The sequence below is a fragment of the Rhea americana genome, unplaced genomic scaffold (assembly GCF_003343005.1).
Source record: "Rhea americana isolate MKP2758 unplaced genomic scaffold, rheAme1 scaffold_187, whole genome shotgun sequence".
NCBI lineage: Eukaryota > Metazoa > Chordata > Aves > Rheiformes > Rheidae > Rhea > Rhea americana.
This window is the reverse complement of record NW_028186005.1, coordinates 1,332,819-1,351,558: the sequence shown is the minus strand read 5'-3', so window position 1 is coordinate 1,351,558 and position 18,740 is coordinate 1,332,819. Positions and strand designations below refer to the sequence as shown.

Sequence of the window (18,740 nt, the reverse complement as noted above, 5' to 3'; positions counted from 1 at the left end):
TTACTGCTGATGAACACCCATAGTAACCTGAAAGAAATGAGTTTATCTGAACTCTTCCAACGCATGTATTTGTGTTTATATTGTTCCTCCTGCCTTCTCTTCTTTAGCGTTTTTATTACTAATAAAGCAAAAGATAGTTTTAGAAAAAAGTTCATTTGAAATTATACCCTTTCTCAATTAGCTGTGAAAATTCTGAATGGCATAAGAAATGTAGTGAGCTGTTCAATCTCTGTCATCCTTTTAACTAGTCAGTTTAGATAGCAAATTATTTGGGAGAGTGACAGCCTTTCTTTATGCGTGTGAACAGTGGTGACAGCAGAGTGGCACTGTGCCGAGGGAGTTAATCGAATGGAAGTTTATTAACAATTGGCTGCATCGTAGTTAGCCTTCACCTGCGGAACGGGAGCTTGAGAAACAGAGAAAACAGACTGCTGCAAGAAGATATTTTTCAATTCGAAAAATGCTCTTTCCACACAACTTTATTGGCATTGTTCAGCCAGAGGCACAGCTCTCCTCACTATTCCAGCCCTCCATTCTCTGAGATACCAGAAGTCTTCTGGAAGGGAACATCGGTGAGTCCAGCAAGAAACTGTTAACTACAGTAACACTCGCCTTCTCAACTTCCAGTATATTTGAGCCAGAAAGATCTGCATTATGAAACATGGAACAAATGGCTACCAGTATAGCTGTCTGATGAAATAACCTTCCACTTAGATTTAGAAAAGCAGACAAACCACATTCCTCAAAATGTGTTTATCTCCTTGGCATATTCAGGAGCTCTCTTGAACTTATATTGAGTTTCATCATACTTCTCTCCAATCAGTAACTTAAGACCAGACAGACTTCAAGAAGGCCATCATCAAGGGCAAATCAAGGAAAATGTCAGGACAGAAATATAATTCGTGCTTACACACTTGCAATATTGTTATAAACCACAGATGTACGGAAATCACTGCAGCAGGTTTCAGGTAGGGAAGATAGTCGTGCTTCACTTCCATATGGTAGTGCAGAATGGTAATGGTTTGAGGAAGGATGCCTGTTACACAGAACATCTTTTTAAAGGGTATGAATACAGTATGAAAACAAAAACTCATCTGCAAAAAGACTAGTTTAGCACACAGCTGTTCTTGCATACTTGCAGCTATCCCATTTTTTTCCACAGAAATACATTCCAATTCAAACAAAGCCTATGAGACTTCTCTCTTAGGTTTAGTTAACAAAATAACCTGGGCAATTCTTACAGTTGTTCCTCATGTTTTAGGACATGTGAGGTCTGGTGTTATATAGTGTAGGGCTCAGTACAGAAGGGTTGTGCAGTTAGACCAGCAACTCCTGGCTGACAGTTAAGTACTTTTGCCTCCAAACTCTTACATTGTTAGATATCTTTTGAACTTCAGCATGTAAAAATGAGTTACAGATAAAAAACAGAGAAGTCCAGAAAAAGAATTGCAGGAGGCCCTGCCTTTAATGCATTTAAAGATGCTTTAAGGTACACTTAATGTATATTTGAGCCTGAAACTTCAGATTTTCACAGAGTTTGAGATTATATTCAAGGAAAACATAATAGCATCAGAACAACAATCTCCTTCAGTAGTCTGTAGCCTCACTTCAGACTGATGAAGCAGCACATTTGACCTCTTTCAGGAATACCATACTGACTTCAAACCACCTTCAGACAGCATAAATCCAGTTGGAACTATGCACTTGGTCCTGACTAGTAAAAAATACCCAAGGGCACGACTTGCTTAATTCCACGCATTGGCTGACTTACTCCTATGCTGCTGAAATGAGGCCTGGCATGTTCTGTTCAACATTTTCACACTTACTGGGCCTCTGGCACACAATATTAAGGTCTATGCAGAATACACTCTTTGGTTTTTTAGGTTGGTTATCTTTTTTTTTAGGGGGAGGGTCTGTTGGGGTGGGGGGAGGGAACTTCAGGCATTCAGGGATAAGTTGTTTATTCAAGAAAATGAAAAGGGTTATAGTTCTAATAACAAACATGCAGAAAATGTCAACCTAAAAGAATGGTTTGACAAACTGCATTAAACCACCGGGGGAGAAAAATTACCAGAAGTACTTTGGGTAGAACACAGTTTGTGTCTTTGCTTTACTTCAGGATACTTAAATCAAGGGCCCCAAGTCAGCGTGGAGCGATGCTGTGCCACGTCAGCTAAGAGCAGTTTTCTGAGAGGAGGTGGGGAGAGAAAGACGAAGAGGTCAAAGACAGCCTGTCATAGAGCCAGGCTGTGGAGAGAAACCACAGAAGGAAGCCAGACGTAGGAAGGCTGAGGCAAGCTTTTCAGCGAATAGAAAGTTGATTGAGTCTACCTCATCTTTCCTCAGAATCTTTCCCCATTTCAAACTCCCCTCACTTCTACAAAATTAGTCTAATGTTGGATTAGCACATGCACCACTTTTCATCTTTTCAACAGATTGTCTTTCTGCAACTGYCTGGTTCTGGAACTGGAGCATTTCAGACCAACTTCCTGAAGGACCTCTGGCCTGCCCCTTTCCAAAACTTYTGATCTATTAAAATAATAAAAAAATCAAAAAACAACTGACTGATGTGCATCRTTAGTGAACCTGTAAAATACCTATAATCACTGATATCAACGGGTTTATTCACACTACTGAAGTCTGAACATCAAATCACCGTCTGCAGCACAAACTATTTTTTTAATCTTTTGCAGCTGCTGAGGGCTAAAGCAGAACCACAGAAATTGTATCTATCAGCAGAGATTCATGACCTGAATGCAGTGGGCCTGGGATATTACAGAGCCCAAAGAGTATAAAGCACAAAAATAAAAGTCCTGAAAACACCAAGTTTTGAATTGTTCAGGACCATATTTCTTCCTTCCAGTAGGCTCATATTGTATTAGCAGAATCATGCTAAGTCTTAAATGTAGAATTGTGGGTTTAGTTTGAAAGCTGTCAATTCTAAAATGTTTTCTTTATAGACTTACAGACTGTTATAGAACTATGGAGAAAACACAGAAACATGATTATATGCTATTAAGAGTCAACAAACAGTAGATCTTTAGTCCAAATAAACCAAAGTGCACACATTCACATTCACTACTAGAATTACCAAAAACTATGAAGTTTAGAGGTTAGCTTGCTTCCTTCTGCTCTCTCCTCCCTCCAAGTTCAGAATTGTTTCAAAGGCTTTTAAGAAAACATCATCTACCTGGAACCAACTCCAAATGTGCCAACAGAAGCATCCTTTATTCCCTTTGTTATATACTATAAAGTGTTTACGTTCAAAAGGCCTTCCTAAAGTTTTCATATTTTAAGTACATAAATATAAAAAAAGCGTAGCTATTTCTGAGATGTCCCAAAAGACCCTTCTACGTGAAGAATGTAGCAGCATAAAGAAGCACGTTCACTAACAGCTCATTCTGCCTGCTTTCAATAAAAGGAAAAATGATGAGAACATTAGAATTGTACTGTTCCGTTCAGGAAAACCAAAGTTCATCATCTGTAGGTTATTTACTGGAAAACTTCACTAAATGTCTTATCAGATTACAAGAAGTTTCATACTATGGGCACTGTAGGCACCCTAAAGGAAAATGAAGTCCTGATTCACTTGTTTATCTTTCAAGAGAATTCTGTTAAGTATGTCTTAGCACTCACAGGTCAGGTTAACTGCATCACCAGAGCAGCTGGAGAAGTAGCTTTTGGGCAGCAATTTGGCAGAGGTCATCCAAGAGATTAGACCAAAACTTGTCCAGCAGTGCTTAACTACTAATTAAGAGAAAAAAGCATCTTTAGGGAATCCCAGGAAACGCCACTCAGCATTTCTTATTGACAGGTAAACTAGAGCCAAACTAATTCTTCGGGTTACTCCCAGGATAAGGTTATGTTTGTTTGGTTTTAGGCACTCAACGGAATATGATACCACAGACCAAGTCACACCAGGAGGAAGCCGCAGAAAAGTGATGAGAGATGGCAGAACAGAGGTCACTTAAGTGAAATGTCTGAGAAGGTGGTTAAACAATCTGGTTCCAAGCATGTTACTACAGATTCACCACTCCTAGCTGGGCTTCCATATTCTGCTTTGTATACTGCTGAGAAAACAGGACAGCTGGAAGATTGTCTGTATTTCACGAGGGAAAGACATGCAGATGGCAACTGCAGCAAGTGACAGGCCAGCTGGGCCATGATGATCACTTTCCTGGACTAAACGCTTTGCTAAGTCAAGTAAAAACGCCAACATCCTAGGTATCTTTATCATCTCAGTTAATCAGGATACTTCTCAAAACTCTTTCATTTCTTTCTTGATCAGAAGCCCAGTGGKCTTTTTTTTAGTTTAAAACAACCCATTTTTGGAGCATCTTCAAAGCACTGTGCAGGCATTAATTTAGTTTTAATATCACAGGAGGAAAACATTATCCCCATTTCACAGCAGAAACTGGCTATAAGGTTTGAAGTTTGTTCATAGTGTGAATAATAAAGATGCACTTCAGTTTTAACTGATCTGGTTTGTTTGGAAGGAAACACATGGGAAGCAATCTGATACAACTGAAGAAGTGTCTTTTAAGTGGATCTGTGTGGGCATGCTTCATAACCTGATTTAGTTTACATTATTTTGGAAATTGTACTAAGCATCCATATTTTTGGTTGTATGAGCCTGATTTATTACAAGTTTGATCACACAGGAGATACCAGTGATTTACTAAATGCCAAACTTCAATAAACAGATCATTGACAATTTTAAGATTGGCTCTACCAATTCAAGATTCCTTTGTTCCAAAGGCAATTTCTTGCAGTGTCCAGCAAGCTATGCAGCTTATTAGACTATATCTAAAATTGAATCCTTTTAAGGATAAATCGCGTTGCTTCGATTACCATCTTCTATCCTACGTTCCTCACCAAACTAACCAACTTGAGGGAAGTTTTCTTTTTTAAATACAAATCACCAGTGTTGTTGTTAAGTGGTGCTTTACAGCATTTTTAGAAACACGCACCACATACAATTTGAAAAGTTTCAAAGATTTTTTTTTTCAAGTTCCGACCAGTTCTCAAACACGTTGATTTTTCAAGTGGAAGTCGACAGAGCAGGTTTAACAGGCTTTACTTTATGTGGCAAAGTTCTGCCTTCCCACTTGCAAACATTGGAAAAATCACAAGCCATTTTAAATCTGAGCAAGTGGGGATGAAAATCTCCAAAGATTATGAACTTTACAGGACAAAGATGCTTATTTTGTGGTTAATATCAATTTTTAAGTAACCCTTTTTCTAGGTAACTATTTATTACTCAAGTTTAAATGATGCAATCCTTAAAAATAAATAAATAAATAAATAAATAAATAAATAGGAGAGAGCTTATCTCCAACTGAGATAATCTAATCTATTTAAACAGTGCTGGGAGATTAAGAGTCCACAGTTGAGAGTAATGTATAGAAAAATTGCATAAAAAGAAAATTTTATTTTAGGAAAGATCAAAAAATAAGATATGCACAAAATTTTCACCAGATTATATAAAGAAAAGATATGAATAGTTTATTTGAAGTTTTGGGGGTTCTTTCAAGTAATGTAAACTGTGTACTACAATTTGTATGGCTCAGAATCTGGAAAACTTGTGATTTGAAATGCCACATTCCCAACTAAAATGTTCTTGTGGAGAATTTGCAGTCTCCCAAAAATTAGATGAACTGACAGCAACACTACACTGTACCTTGCCCAGAAGTACTCCATACTACTGAACTATTGAATATAATAATCATCATGGCCTTTAATTTTCATCATGCAGTTTTTCCTTTCTCTGTGAAAGAGATGTTTTAAAACATCCTCCACAGACGAAGTATTAAAACATGAAGTACACTCTTGCCAGAATCTACTTTCCTGGCGATCTGAAGATGGGGGTTAGCCTCTTAAAACATTAAGAGGCTCCAACAAAGCTGGAGAGGCAGTTAGCCAGCATTTTAACAGCATCTCCTCGGCCAGTCTTTATATGAACACTTTCATGTTTTTATATTTTGCAGTGAAGAAAACCCAAAGGGGTGGTAATTCAATCTCAATATCCAAGTTACACTGGATATTTTCATCTGAACTTCTCCTTTCTCTGGGTAAGGAATCAAATGGGAGGTGAGTAGAACAGAAGAGGCAACATAACCCATGAATGTAAAAAATTTGAAAAAGCAAGTTCTCCCCCCTGTAATGTACTCTCTTTGCAAAGCGGAAAAACCCAGAGGTTTTAACCATCAATGAAAGGCTAAGGCTTTATAAGGAAAAGCAAGTTAACTGCTAACGGATTTTCCCATTAGCTTTCTTACCCCCCCAGGTGCTTTACTGGAAAGAAGTTATCAGTTAGTTTCTGGTTAGGAATGCTCTGCTTAAGTGTGGGAGTTCTGAACCTAGTCACAGCAGCAAGAAAACAGTTTTTTAGCTAAAATTTATGACTCTCAGTGACAAACTCCCACCACAAACAATGATGGAGCAGGTTACGCCAGTTTTTACAAAACAGCAATAACAAACTCTTGAAGGCTGTCCATGGCACCGCAGCCATCCCATTTTCCACAGCAATCTACAATCTTCCTCTCAGATAAATACAAGGACTACTTAAAAGCTTCACGCACCTTAAAGTCACTTGTTGCTAATTAAGGTCTTTCAATATTTACTTGCATGGTAGGTGAGAGAAGGGGAATTAGGTGTTTCATTTGAACATCACTGTAGTTGCCCTTCCTTTGAGAAAAAGTCAGAGACTGCAGAGTATTGTATCTTTGTCAAGATTAAGAAAGATACTTCTCCCTTCCTCTTTATTTTTGAAAAGGGATGGAGGACAGATGGACAGTCATAGCATATCTTGTATTGCCATCTTCTCCAGGATGCAGAGTCTGCTAGATGCTATTAAGGGCAGTCTGCAACCCTCTTTTGCCTCAAACTGTACTCTAATGTACTTGGCCTTACATTTCTCAAGTAGATTTCAAAGTAGTTGTTTTCCCTACAATCCCATGCACCATGTTACCCCAGATCACTGCTAACTTTTCCCCTGAGAAGGTSATATGACAGCACACCCAGAACGTGAATCCTGGATATACACATACACATTCAGGTTTGAGAAGGAAGAGAAAAGAAGAGTCAGCAAGGGAAGGGAGGTTGTGTAAGGCATTAGAAAGTAAGCCCAAATTCCACTGTATCATGCAACTAAATTGTTCAGATTGCTGTGGTTAGACTATTTCTTCGGGGCTTGGGGAAGGGAAGAAGACTAAGCCTTTTAAGACGGTCTCTGTTCTGATTACCTCTTGCACCAGGTCTGTGACAGACCTCCATGACCTCAGTTTTATTCTTCCCGTCTCTGGCCCTGGGAGTCGACTCCCAAGAGTCCATGAGCTGGTTATACCGCAGCTCTAAGGGGGCTGCACAGAATAAAATGTCTTTGGCAGCATTTCTGGCCCTGCTTCTTCATTTTTGTTCTGTTTTTAAAAGTTACTAATAGTTTATTTAAGAGGAGGAGGAAAGAAGAATGTACCCTACATGCCAGGGAAACTTTTTCTTCTGGATTCTCATAGTGGCTCTTGGCCTTAAAAGGCAATCTTTGCTTGGCCTCCGGATGCTGTACTGTAAACAGTCGGTGCCAAGGCATGGCAGGCATGTTAAGGATGACAAGTGCCATAACATTATTTCATAATGCTGCTACTCAACAAAAAGCCCAAAACATTCTGTAGGGCCAAACTGTGCTCCAGTTGATGTTCTCAGCAGAGCAAGGAGAACATGGGGCACCATCACACACTACGTATCCATCTCCAGTTCACGGGGCTTTTCAAGTTTCCTTTGGTGGGATTCCCCACCCACTCTCACCCCTGGCCTTTCATCCCCAGTCGCTAGTTCAGCGTTTGCCACAACGTTAGCACACAGTGGTGTGTCAGCTGCATATTAACTGCCTTGGAAACACAATGCTGAATCTCCTAATAGGTGCTGGTGACCAGGTATTACTGCAGCTCCTTCTCTTCTGTTTAGGATCTCCTCTTTTCTAACTCTGCGAAGAATGACTACCAAGGCCAGGCCAGGCTTGCAAACAGCTCAGTTAATGCTACGAAAATGCGCAGAGTGCATTCTTGTGGTAAAACATGTTGGACTAGAGTTTCCTTTCTTTCAATGTACCTGCCAAAACTCCTCCCCCCAACACTAAAGGATGTATCCGACTTCTCCAGTTGCCTTTGACAAAGGCTGTCTGACTATATAAACCCTGCACTGGTCCAGGTTCCCCTCCAGCCAGCACTCYTGGGAGGGGCTCAAGGGCACCGGGTCAGGGGAACGTGAGAGGGAAGCGATGTCAGATGGGAGAAGAACAGATTATTTATTTTTAGGAGCCAGTGCTGCAATGTCGGAATCATTCACTAGCTCAAACACAGAGAACTCTCTTATCTGAGCAGATACCCTGTTCTTCATTTTCATCTGTCCTCTTACCTTCATGCCAAAAAGTCCTCATATCCAACCAGTCAGTGCCAAAACAAAGGCTCTGCAAGATTTGTTTCCTAAAAGATTCAATACAAGTCCAATTTTTGGGTATTTTGAGAATTAGGAAAGAAAAAGGGCAAAAATCTTTCCTTATGTTTATTCTCAAGAGCTCTATGTGGAGCCAAACTAGGTCTGTGGTAAAAGAGATTCAGTAGGTCATAGATTAAGTGTCACAACAATTAATTTATCCAATGTTTAGAACAAATCATAGAGCAGAACACTGTGTCATGGGTCCGTTGGGTGCCCGAGCCCGGAGTGCATAAGAGATTGGGGGTGAGAGGAAGAGAAAGATTGTTATTTTTGCGTTTTTACCTCTCCAGTCTTGGGCAACCTCTCTGGCTGAGAAAGCAAGCCAAAAGTTGAGCAGGAACAGAACAAATCACAGCTATGCCCACTATGCTTGCTTGGGCACGTGTTGCACTGTGCGCGTTCTCCTCTATTTGCAAATCCTCCTCCCCCAGCAGGACACTCTCAGAGGAGGCCCTGGCACAGAACACACAGGAGTACAAGAGGACATCGCGTGTTGACTCTCCATGGCTACTTTCCACCAGTATCTCCATCCCGTGATTTCAGGAGTTCATCAGCCAAAAACACGGGTTGGAGTCCTTTGCTTGGGTGTTTGTTTTGTTCAGCTGCAATTCATCTCAATTCCCGGGTACACACTTCCAAACCCAAAGACCCACACACAGCACAAAGAAAAGGATCCTCTTGAAGAGCATCAACCTTTAGAAGAAAAATCTCATTTGTATTCTTACAGTGGATAAATACTTCTTTTACACCCTACAAGAGGCCTTCTAACTATTACTCTCATATTGCAGTTGGACAGTAGGAACAGGGTTCATTTCATCTAAACACAGATACTTCCGTATGTAAATGCTTATATCTGAATTAGCTCTCTAAAGTCCTCTTAAAGTCAGCAGAAACTTTTTTTTTTCTGTAGTGGAAAACATCTCAGCTCAAGGCAGAAATCCATAGCATAGCTTAATATTTCTTTGGTTAAAATCTATAGGCAAAGGAGAAGAGCATCTCTCAACTGAGAATAGACAGTGGCAGAAATACAGAGCCTGGTTCTGTTACAAATGCTGTTTGTTGTGGGGGGGAAATATCTCAAAGCAGGAGCTATGAGAAGAACACAAACAGTGAGAACAGTGATCTGCATTAAGATTTAGATTATCAGAAAGTAAGTTTGGGGTTGTGGTTTAAGCCCCTTTACACCACAGGGAAGGTAAATCCTATTCAATTTATTATAATATTCAAATAGTGTTTTTTCAACACACAATTTGAAATCTCCTTGGAGGTCAAAACAACTGCTTCTAAAGAGCAATGAAAAATGAACACCAATCCAGTTGCAAGGGGAGGGGGGAAAGTATTCCTCATTTAAGGTTTTCAAACTCTGCAAGTCAAAAGAAATTTCCCTGTGGTAAAAGTATGACAACTTCTTAATTAAGATCTGTTACCCATGTGTTTTTAGGTATGTCTATTAATTTAMGCAGCAGTCTTTTTGCTACTTCCCTCCTGTAGTCTTCTACTTGCATACCATAAAACAGAGTTATTTTGACTAGTATATCATAGCTAAATTTAAGTTTTGACAGCAACTGCTACTCCTAGTTACTCTGTTGCAGCCCTGTAATCTTTCCAGGATAGCACACAGACGAATACACTTCAGGCCGTCTTTGTAGGACAGCAGTTCACCACCAGAACTGTTACCAGGGAAGATGTGTACACCGCAGAAGTTACTGTTCCTATCTTCCAATCTTAATGGCGTTTGTAGATTTGGCAGATTGCAAAAGCTATCTTGATTTTTAAACCAAGCAAATTTGATTCGGAAGCCTCATGGCCTTATAAATGTGGGATTTCACAATGCAGCTTACACAGAGTTGCTTTTCAGAGTAGAACTGTGTGTTAATAGCCAGGAATTATTTCACCATGGCAACCTGGCTTTAGCACTCAGACTTCTTGCTATATAGCCCAAGACATACAAATGCAGACAGTCTACTCTATGCAGAGAGTATCAGAGAGTACCTGCAGACAGGTTTGTCTTTGTACACAAGTGTTTTACTTTCCTCACTGCCTTTTTTCCTTGCAAGCCACCTCTGCAAAAATACTTATCTAACAATGCAGCAACTGGTTTTAAGAATTACCATAGCATGAGGAAAACCTATGACAACGGAAATTAATTATTAGAGATGCAGGCCAAGCTCACTATCTCCAACCTTGCTTTATGTATTGTGCTTTGGAGGATGGGTACAAATAATGCTTAACATACATGTAATCTCAATTTTACAACTGTCAACTTATAAAAGTCTACCAGAAGGCTTTAAAATATACTTTAGAATTATGTTGTGCACTATGAAAGGAGGCAAGTATGGACTGCATGACACAGTCCCCAAACAGTTAATGAAAATACTTAGAGTCTGTGCTCTCAGTAGATAAATATTTTTCAACATGGTGCAACATGTCAGCTTGCAGCTGAGCTCAGTCATAGCTGTTGTCTCTGTTCAGCTCCCCAGAGGCGAGGAACAGTAAAGGGCTGTCTTTCATACTTCCGGCAGCACTGGGCAAGTTGCAACTATTCAGGCACAAAAAACGTCTTGCACTGGAAGGGTAAGTAAGGTAATTTTGTTGGGAAGAGAGTGAAAACAAATTTATCAGCTGCCYTCTGCATCTGTCTTGCTACTTCATTACCTCAATTCAACCTTTAAAATGTCATCTATATGCAATCACATGGAAAGCTGGATTTCAACAGCTGAATCCTGCATAGAAACACAAACTGTTTACATCTAAGAGAATTGCAAGACGACTTGACAGAGAAGTGTTAGGGCACCACAAGTGAGAGTGTACACAGAAAAAGAGGTAGCAGTGCTCTACTTCCAATAGCCTTTGTGTAGCAGCTTCAGTAGACAATAAAAAAAAGGGTATTAGACAGACATGGAAAAAGGTCATTTTCCCTGTCTATTCACAAGCAATTTTGCATGCCTGCACCTGTAAACTTATTTTTAAAGCATTTGTACAAGCACACACATGTGCATGTTGCATTGAGACACACAGCTGTAAGCAATTCAATTAGCTACAAAGCAATTGGTTATTGAATAGGTTGAGCAAAGAATATGAGTGTGAGGAGGCAGCCCCACCTGGAATTTAGACCCACTGTATCAAACTGTACAAACTCATCCCTCACACTATAAATGAACTGCACGGTAATGGTAACTTAACTGCTCTAAGTTACCACAGACCATGGTCAGTTCTCTCTCAATGGCAGCTTTAAAGCTCAAGAATGGATTTTTTTTGTTTTGTTTTGTTTTTCTTTTCGTAATAGTGTGACTTCAGTTTAAACCAAAGGTAGTTCAGGGAAGTCCCACCTTTCCTGGCATGCCTCAGATCAGATCTGCTGATCAGAAATGGTGCCTTTCAGTCTTGATTTACAAACTGTCTTCTTAAACAGAAGAACTGAAATCCACGGTTCTAAGACACAATTTAAGTCTCCTCACAGGGAAAGGGAGAGTTGAAGATAAAAAGAATCAAAGCATTATTTTAATTAGACAACTTCATTAACAAATTATATGGCAAAACATTCACCAGTCTAACCATAGTTAATTTTTAAACTTTGCAACAGAATTCTGCAATGCTCTCTGTTCAGTTTTGTTATCAATAGTACACTGCTGTTTCAGTATTTCCTAGAAAATAGCATGTTAAAATTTTGTTTTATATGCAGTAGAGGAAAAAAAATACACGTATATATTTTTAAACATAATCGAAGAGTATTTGAATGATTGATGGAAAAAAGCGGCAGGGAATGTAGGAGCTTAAATACCTGTACAGTTGTATTAACCAGTGTTAACTGGCTTATGGCAGCAACCATTCTGCTACTAATTGCTTACTTTAAGGATATTTCATGAGAGACTGAAAGGCTTAAGTAGAAATATCTTTACAGATGTGTACTGACCCACTAGCAATCAGAAAAACAGRAACAGTCAAACTTGTTTTACTTTCAAGGGCTTGCTGAAATATAAATTAATTATTTTAATGAAATGCCAAAAATACAGCTAAGGAATTAGTTAAGGAAAGCTACTGTATTAGTAATTTTCAAAATTAAATATTAAAATTAGCTGAATATCTGTGTGCTTAGTTTGTTTTGTTCTCTACTGCACATGCAAATGACAAGCAGTATCTTTAACTGTTCATGTGGATTTGCAATTAAGTTGTTCATACAAGCAGGGACTAAAATCTGAGTGCTTCTTTTCGAAACACAGTACGAAGCCATGCATTTACACTAGTTTCTTTTTCTTTTTTTTTTTAATCCATCATCATGCCTCCAAACAAGGGATGAACGCAACCAACTACTTTGCAAACACAGACTGCGCTGCTTGCCTGTTAAGTCCTGTTTCAATTTAAGACAGTAATAAACAGTTCCTATTAGTTTTGTATCGATATAAACGTATTTGCTAGTGCACCTCTGCATTACTTTTTTCACTGCAAAGAAACAAAAGGTGATTCTAGTAGTCTCTGTCAAGAAAATAGTTCACTGTCAGTACTGAGTGATCCAGTTATTTTGCAGCACCTAAGGCCCCACCTCAGAACTCATTAGGAATCCTTCTCAGAAAGCTTATAGCTGAAATCAGATAACTAGTTAGTTGGCTGGACTGCTAGTAAGATGTTGATGACAAAAGACAAAAAAAAAATCAGTATTTGAATAATATACCTAGACATAAAAAAGTTTTGCCTATTGCAAAACAATACGAAAAATAACTATTTTAGCTGAGACAGAATACAGTTTCCTATCTATTCCATATAGATGGTGGTCTTAAGATCCTAAGTTTGTCTTCTCCCGAACATCTTTATTATGAAGGAAAGAATAAAGGCATTCCCTTGTGGACTGAGAATTTATACAATGAACTGGTAGAATTTAGTTTACCAGAAACTTCATTTCCCTTGCCTTGCGTCCTTATGATAGTCAGCTTATATTGGGATTGATGGGCCACATTGCACTGAATAGCAAATTTGAGAAGTGTCCAGTTCTGGAGTGGGACTGGAGCTACCGGGGCACCTTACATAATCTTTCCTGGCATTTGAATTTAGAAATCCCCATGAAGAAACTCCAAGGTCACTATATGTGCCTTTCTGTGGATAGACAGCCACATTCATTGCAAATTCTTCTTTAAAAACATAAAGAAAAAATATGCAAACATCCCTGATGTTCCTTTCACCTTGGAATCATCTGCTGAACCAATCCCTGTTGTACAATTCAAGCAGAACCACTTGCCTAAACTTCATTCAGTCCCTGACAGCAATGAACGTGGGAAAACTAACTGAGCGGCATTTTCAGACAAGTTCAAAACAACCTTGTTCCAGTGTTAAATAGACACCATTAACTCATAAAACTGATTTTGCTTCAGGAAAGTGGATGAAAGAGTTAGTCCATACATCTAACACCTTCTCCTTCCATAGACTAGGTGCTGGCAGTTCTTAAAAGCAGAGTCTCACCTGCTTAAACAACAATTTGTGGAAGTTTAAACAACAATTTGTGGAAGTCTTCCCTGAGATTACGTCAAATCCCATAGCACCAGGGATTAAGAAAAGGGATTAGAAAATATTCAATGGAAGAACTCTAACAAACTCACGTTTTGGTCCTGTTAGACACAGATGTATGATAGATGAACAGAAAAATCTTGCCTTACCTATCTTAGAACAACAACTGGTGGAAGACTGCACTGCTAACAACACAGCAGTTTAACAAAGAATATTGAGAATGGAACAGGAAAGGCTCTTTTAGTGGGGAAGTGCTTTTTTCCCCTATAAACCTAGCTGGTAAAGATCTTGGGGTGCGCAGATAGCTTGAGATACCACAGAGTGGTGGAGAGAAATCTGAAGTGAGAAACAGATATCTTCTCCATAAATAGCAGCACTAGAAGAATAAGCTATTACAACACAGGAAGCAAAGAGGCAAACCAGGAATTCTAGTGAACTCCCAGAAGGATGAATGCTACATGCTTTTATTATATGTGCATATAAATTGAAATCATCTTCCAGGCAGAAACAAGTAGTAGCTAAGATGAGGAGCAAATCCTATAATGAAACAGACATGTACCAAGGAAAGAGATAAAAGAGRACTAAAAAATTTCAGAAGTTCAAGATTACAATAATTCTCAAGTTGTCCAGGAGTGATCTTCAGAAAAAAACAAACACGTTCATCACCCTAGAACAGAGGAAAACACTGTTGCTCCTCAAGCAGGCACCCTCCCTACATTAGCTCTGGAGACACCTTAAAGGGTGATTTCAAAACACCAAAGTAAAGAATTTTAGTAGTCATCTCCCTCCGGCTATCACTTCACAGGATGTAGAACACGTAACAAAATACAGCTCAACGTTGTAAAATACCTATGAAGAAAGACACCGACTTCTTCATTAAGTTAATACACTGTACATGGTTCACAAACTTTTATAAATGCACCAAGGTCATGACACTCCTGCAGCAAATACAAGTGAATAAACAGACAACTATCCCGAGGAAATGGAGGAAAGCATGACTCACTAGGCTACTAGTAAGTCACAGCCTCTTTCTAGAGCAGTGCTTCAAAACCTGCACTCCAAGAGGAGATCAGGCTGTTAAATGATCTTTGACAGAAGTATCTGACAGCTCTTCATGGGCCACAGTTTCAAGCAGAGCACCAGAAGTTTCACAGCCACCACTAGAAGCAACACTGCTACCTGCATACACCAAGATGCAAAAACCTGGCAGAGCCAGAGGAGTGGCCCACCTGGAGAGGCTCTCCTAGCTGACCATGTCTGCTTGACAGGCAAAGCCGCTTGGGCCTTATCTCACCACTCCCTGCTCGGTCTCTTGGATAACGAACCATCTCCTAGAGCACTTTTGTGCTAACCGTGAGCTTGCAGACACCGAAGACACCGCATGTTGCCTAAAAATGTTACTGCCTCACAATATCATTTGTTGTTTCTTTGAGCAGCCCAGCAAGAGTCCAGAATGACTGTCACTGAACACGAAGTCATCCCTCGTTATAGAAAATTCTGTGAGACACAGCATGACAATTAGGGGTTTCAGTTGCCCTGAACCATAAAACATTTTGAACTATTTTGGTACAATAGAAAGTTATGGGAGGGAAAAATGCAAAGAACAGGATAAAAATAGTTTACATGCCTCTGAATGGCAATTTGCTACAGACCCTTCCGGCCCACTCCGCTCCCTTCCTTCTCTTTTTCCTAGCCACCAGACTTCTAAATTAATCACATTACTAACATTAAACAAGGTTCTCGCTAGTTAGCTTCTAATGCTGCGCACTAGACTAGCTTTTYTGAAAAAAAAGTTTCAACCTAATCTAGGATAAAATAGAACTTATTTTTTAAATATTTGTTTTAGTTCTGTCTACGTACATAAACCTCACTGAAGGCACCAAAGCTATCTTTGACAATATGGTTCAAGGCAGTGGGAATAAGGCATTCATGGCAAACACAGTGTGATGCTCTCCAGCTATGTCCTGTTTTTGGAACACGTTTAGGAAGACTTCGCATGGTCACTGAAAAACAGAATCTAATGTCAAGATTAAGTTTCTCTCTTTCTAATCTTGCTCTGAATTATTTGAGGAAGATAAAAGGATTTTTGTTTTTTAAAATCTGTAAGTGCTGTAAATATACAGGACAGTGTGATGCAGCTATATAATTTGCAAATTTGTCTGTGATCAAAGTAACGTTATCACACTATCATTCATGACAGATCACTGCATTCTTGGAAGATACCTGTAAAAATATCACGTTGTTAGTACACTAACTGCAAACCTATCCCCAAAAGGTGGGTGCTTTTTTGGCTTCATTTCCAAATAATCCCTTACATTGCTGTAAAAAAAGGGAGGATCTCAAGAGAAAGGTGTAAGTCATCTATTCCCACATCTGCCCTGGAGCAGGGTGCATACACCACACGTGCTGCCCTGCGTGTCATTAGCTGATGACATTACAGCCCTGTAACCCACAGCTGCACTCCTCCATGACCCTGCATGATTAGTCCACTGTCCCAGAGCAGCTAGGTTTCTCGGAAAACTTGAAAGGAAACATGCTGTCAACAGAGTTGCCTGGTAAATGATCCTGAGGAGGTCGGCGCAGGGCCCGAAGTGCCAAGCGCAGTGCACACCACAGCCACAGGCCTGACCCGTGCTGCAGCACCTCAGTCAGGAGTCAGATACTGCCCCTGATGGGGAAAACTGCGTCCCAGTCGTCAGCCCACTGCCTGGAAGAAAGATTCACAGTTCAAATGCCCAGCTYGGTTATCTCCAAGGAACAAAACAGGGAGAAGGTGGGGCTGAAATCTACTTCCACCTCTACTGTACGTAAAAAGCATACCTCTGCAGCAAAGCTAACAGTAATCGGCTGTTTTGCCAAAAACTTTAACAATTAACTACACTAAGTATGTTCAGAAAGCAGAATGACATTCATGGTATTCTTTCTTCTCCCCTCCCCCCTCTGTCCAGAACCACCAACTTGTAGAAAACAAAAGAACCAGCATAACTGCACCCATTTTCTCTTTTCCTCTCCAACCATGGGCTAAATAATTACAGGACAGGGAAAAACATGAGACTACATATGTCAAAAACATCTGAAGTGAAAGAAAGCCCTAATGAAACACTATGCTAAAGAAATATGCAAAACTTTATGTCAGCTATGCTGTGATCATTTTATAAGGGGAGAAGACAGATTTTTAGCACATCTCTAACATTTTTAGCTTTGTAAATTGATAAGAAAAGTGTATGTATAGTCTTAGTCCTGTCCCTTAAGTGTTAAATGCAACTTGTTAATCCATGTGATAAAAGGTACAAGCATTTCCAGAGCTCTTCATAGGTGAATCACCAGTAATTTAAAAGAATAATAAAGCCTAACAGTAGCTTTCATAAAAAATTAATTAGAGACTGACAGCGCATCTGTTGCCTCTGTTATCTTTCTTCCCCCTTCTGGTTCAGTTGTCCTCTCCCATACTCATTTTCTACCTCTTCTTGGGTGCCTCTTTCTTCTTTTGCTTCTTGTGAACCCTTTTTGCTTTCTCATGAATCCCTTCTTGCTTTCCTCCTGTACTCATTTCTCCTTTGGCAACTATTATTGCTAGCCTGTGACATAAAAACTATTTGGCATCCAGCTGCTACAGAAGACTCAGACCTACAATACTAACTAGTGAAAACAACATGAATGTTAAAAGCTTTAGGGAGTAAGATAGTTGTGAGTATAAAACTCATTTAACTACTGTATTGCATTTGTTGCACAGGAAAATCATACCAGTAAGTATCTCACTGCAACAACTGAGATTTGCAATTCACAACTAGTAAAATCCCCAGAGACAGAGAAATGGAAGAATTTCGGCAAGCAAACAGGCACTTTACCCCTTGTCCACTGTAAATTTCTACAAGTGCTGGGGGTAGAAGGGAGGCAGGATGATGACGGTTTCCAGTTTTGCCAGTGAAACGAAACTACAACACAGCAGGCTGTTTATAATGTCAGGCTACACATAAGCAAAATATTTGCTTTGATCACAACCTCAAACAGTTTCAAGACCTGACCAACAGAAGAAAAATCACTTCATCCTGAAGTTCATCATCATTTCATCTTCTGTGCAGACTACAAAAGAATTCAGTCAGCACTGTTGCAGAAGGCCGGAGTTAAAAGCGGTATCAAATACACTTTGTCCCACACTGACTTTGAAATAGATGGTAAACCATTACAATAATGGTGGGATTCATCTCATTTTACTTCATCTACCTACAGCATAAATGTCGGCAGGTGAGCTGGCCACCCCGTATCAGACCTGCATTGCACATCTGCTTCCATAAAAGAAACGAACGGCACTGTCAGACTGCCTGTTCTCTACCCGGCGCGAAGCAGACACAGCTCAGCTGAGGACATCTGCATTCAGGGGAATCCCACCACAGCTGTCAGCAGCAGGCCACCTTTCTAGCCTAAACCAGATTCCAAAGGACTCTTCTTCCAGGATCACTGGGCTCACACTTTTTTATGAAGCAAAACCACATGATTTCTGCCATAATGAGACCCCTGTTAGACCTATTATTTACCCAGGCTGCTAGCCAGTAGCTGTACTCTTATGCTGTCTGAACTCTTTGCAGATTATGATGAGTTTATCTATTTCACAAACACAAACTGAAGAAAAACAAGATTAAGCAACATACATAAGGCATCCATGAAGAGAAGCAAAAGTCCCAGTCTATCATCCAAAGAAAATTTTTGTGACTTCACATCTCTCTCTGATCAGGTACAAGAGATGATAGAAG

The 18,740-nt window shown here is 39.7% G+C and overlaps 1 protein-coding gene across 4 annotated transcripts in view; it reads right to left on the bottom strand.

The window, feature by feature from the left end:
* The window catches only part of MOB2 (MOB kinase activator 2), a 115,706-nt gene that overhangs the window by 10,496 nt on the left and 86,470 nt on the right, over nucleotides 1–18,740 (bottom strand). The gene's annotated exons all lie outside the window — the stretch shown is intronic.